At 38.7% G+C, this 3,220-nt stretch overlaps 1 long non-coding RNA gene across 1 annotated transcript; it reads right to left on the bottom strand.

The window, feature by feature from the left end:
* Nucleotides 1-1,020: 1,020 nt before the first annotated feature.
* Nucleotides 1,021-1,984, bottom strand: LOC139833345 (uncharacterized). Its single transcript, XR_011748932.1, has 2 exons — nt 1,369-1,984; nt 1,021-1,280 (listed from the first exon to the last, which is right to left on the bottom strand). It is a non-coding gene; the product is annotated as an uncharacterized lncRNA (long non-coding RNA).
* Nucleotides 1,985-3,220: the final 1,236 nt, after the last annotated feature.

Raw genomic sequence — 3,220 nt, 5'->3', positions numbered from 1 at the left:
TCCGGCGCGACCCAAATCCCTTTGGGAGACATTGCTGGAGATGCTCGCCGCCTGGAAGGATGGGAGCTCTGTTCTTGCAGCGGTGGGTTTAAGCGGAGCTAGAAGGGGTGGACCGATGGTCTGGTAAGCTACTTCTCGCTGGAAATCTATCAATTTCTATTAGTGCGTAGTATATTGCAAGTATTTTTTCTAGCACATACTTTTTTTTTTGGAAGAATCGTATTTTGTAAAGAAGAGTAGCTGAAAAATTTCTTGTCCTGTCAGGAGGCTGGTTGTTCTAAACCACCAAAAAAATAACAAAGCATGTAGCAAACGATTATCATCCCACGGTTTCCAAGTTGTTTTCACTACCTGATTACTACTTGAGTTTGTTTTGCCCCTCAAAAGTTTCTTGCTCATTCCGTGGATCTGCTGTTGCTTCTGCTTCAATAGCGTGGGATGTGGAGGAGGGTTTCCTCGCCGTACCTGCGGCGGACGAAGAGAGGGGATGAGATGCGAGAGCCCGGAGCCGTGGTCGACTGAAGCGGTAGAAGCAACGGCAGCGGCAGAGATAGGGGAACTAAAGAGGATTTAAGTAGTTTGCATCTCCAATGCCGTCAGCAAGCTGTCGCCACAGAAGCAGGAGAAAGGAGCAGTCGACAGAACAACTCAAGCAGGTGCAGATCGAGCTCACACCGACTGGTATGTTATACTTCCTTCTGTGGTTACTGTGAAGCAACATATCCTAGAATCTGTAATCGTGCCGAACCATCCTGCGTAGATCTGAACCATAATTTTGGCACTAAGGAAACCACGGAGCAAAAGCTAGAGGAACAAAACAACTATAACACTCTGAAGCATACTTTAACTATGAATGTAACTTCAGTTTGTCATTCTGGTGATTAATGAAGCTCTCCTTTGGTAGCTTGATTCATAATCAAAAACTCGGTTGTAGGTAGACAAAATCATGTAGACACAGTAGATCAATATAAACTGGTTTTTTTTTCTGGAACAATAAAAGGAGACATAAAACGGGAAACAGAAAGAGAAGCTCCTGATATATTTGTTGACTGCAAACATATGCAACAAAAACAGTACAAAGAACAGAACTGAAGAAGATAGTAACACGTTCAATAGGAAGGTACAAAAGAAAACAGAGTAGCAGCTACATGGTTTTCCTATCTAAACTAAGTTCATTATCTCTGTGAGGGATCCATCTCTGTAGATAGTGTGAGCACTGAAAATCCATAACCATCAAGTACTGGATTGTCGAATCTGAGTCCTTGAACATGAACCTAGTTCTGCAATTAATATCGAGTGATTAATTAGTACTCTATGCATAGTAAATGGAATTTTCCAAAATAAGCAACATGTAAAATCTCACTGTACCTATACTTAGACAGGAAGCGCTCCATCTAAGATAGCATCCACATATATGACACATCGAGCAGTGGTCACTCACTTGCCATCTGGAGATACTTGGGCCAAAGCAGCTAGATACCCGAACCATGGGTGTATAGCTTCAGTAGTAGCAGACCATCCAGTACATTTGTATGTTATAAATGTGTTGCCAAGATCCGAAGGACTGTCATTTGTTACCGTCGTGTACGTTCTCACCAGACAAAATGGAGCTAACACATATTCAATTATTGGCACTGAATTTAAGTTGCAAGGTAGGCCAGTTATTTTGAGCTGAACAATTTGGGTTTCCACGCAACAAACTGAAGGCCATTGTATTATTAGTTCAATCTCTCCATTGGTGATCCATTCATGGAATAGAACTTATATCATTTTGTGCAAAGACATAAAGGGGTAATCTGGTCAAAGTATAACAGGAATGCACCATCTTTTACGTTTTCTTCGACAAACTCACTCATGTGCCATAAGTAAGTAGCAGACTTAGGATGCAAAATTACAGCTGAAGAGTACTTTTGGATAGCTTTAACATCAACCATTCTTGGCGAAATGAAACATTCAGCTAGGAACACTATGTTTGTGTTGGTTATCTAATTATGATCTATGCAAGCATGTACAAAAGCCAATGAAGTAACCAATGGATAATTTAACTGGACAGTGGTCCTTTTACTAATAGAGCAAGCAATGCACATGCTAAAACAATCAAAATTGTAGGGTTACAAAAAATTTGTGCGGATTCTTCTATTCCATTACATTCTTAGTGTTCATCTTGGAATCATTTACTTCTGAAATCTCTTGGCAAATCAGGAGCAACCTTGAAAATCCACTCTACTCACTGGATTCTGTACTTCTCCTATCAATATGAAGAAGAGCTAGTTTTATTCAAGTAAATTCAAGAAGTTTCCTTACTATGCATGAATAAAGCAGTGATAAAGACAGTAAACTTCAACTATGAAAGAAAACTCTTAGAAAAGGTAAGGCATATGTAAGACACGAATCTTAATGTAATTTAGCAATTTCTACTCGTTAACTTCTCAGTTGTGAGGAATGGCACACCTGAACTTCCACTCTCAAAGCCACAGTCAGTATCCAGCCAAGAATCCATGCCATCCATCACTTTATCTTCTCAACTTGGTACTACTTGCTCAATAGTTTGAATCTCTTACTACCTTATTATTTTCTAACCTGAATGAAAAGATCTAAAAAATAGTGCTGCTGATTGAAAGTAGAAAAAAAGGATATGGTACCATTAATGAGTAAGAGTATGGCATAGAAAGTAGATAAATACCATCTTTGATCCAAGTTGAAACCAAGGATGGCTCACGTTATACATGAACTATTTACCAAGTAAAAAAATGTGTAAACTGCAAAAAAATCCGTCTTAGTTCCTTCTTTCAGAACTAACTGAAGAAAAGAACATCTAATGAACCTCATATCATGTCTTTAATTGTTCAGGAGTCGACATGCAGTAAAATAGAAATACCCAGCCATGATTTTATCTCAACTAAAATACCGTGAAGGTTTACTCAATCTGGCATAATATTGTTCAATGCAAATTGCAACTATTACATTGATCATTTATAAGGAAGAATGAATCGGACATATATGGAATGAGAACACGCTAATAATACTCACCTAGATTTTGGAGACTAAGTTTAGGTGCTTTTTTTTGGAGGAAAAATGTGGAGGATCCTCTACCTTTTAGCTTCATTCAGCATCGCAGCAATTGTTACATTTGCATCATGGAGACAAATAAAAATAAGAATAATTAAAAATAAAGGAAAGTCAAACAACAGGGTGGATCGTCGGGATGAAACTGATCAGC

This window comes from Lolium perenne, chromosome 7 (genome assembly GCF_019359855.2).
Source record: "Lolium perenne isolate Kyuss_39 chromosome 7, Kyuss_2.0, whole genome shotgun sequence".
Taxonomy (NCBI): Eukaryota; Viridiplantae; Streptophyta; class Magnoliopsida; order Poales; family Poaceae; genus Lolium; species Lolium perenne.
This window is presented reverse-complemented; position numbering and strand designations above follow the sequence as displayed.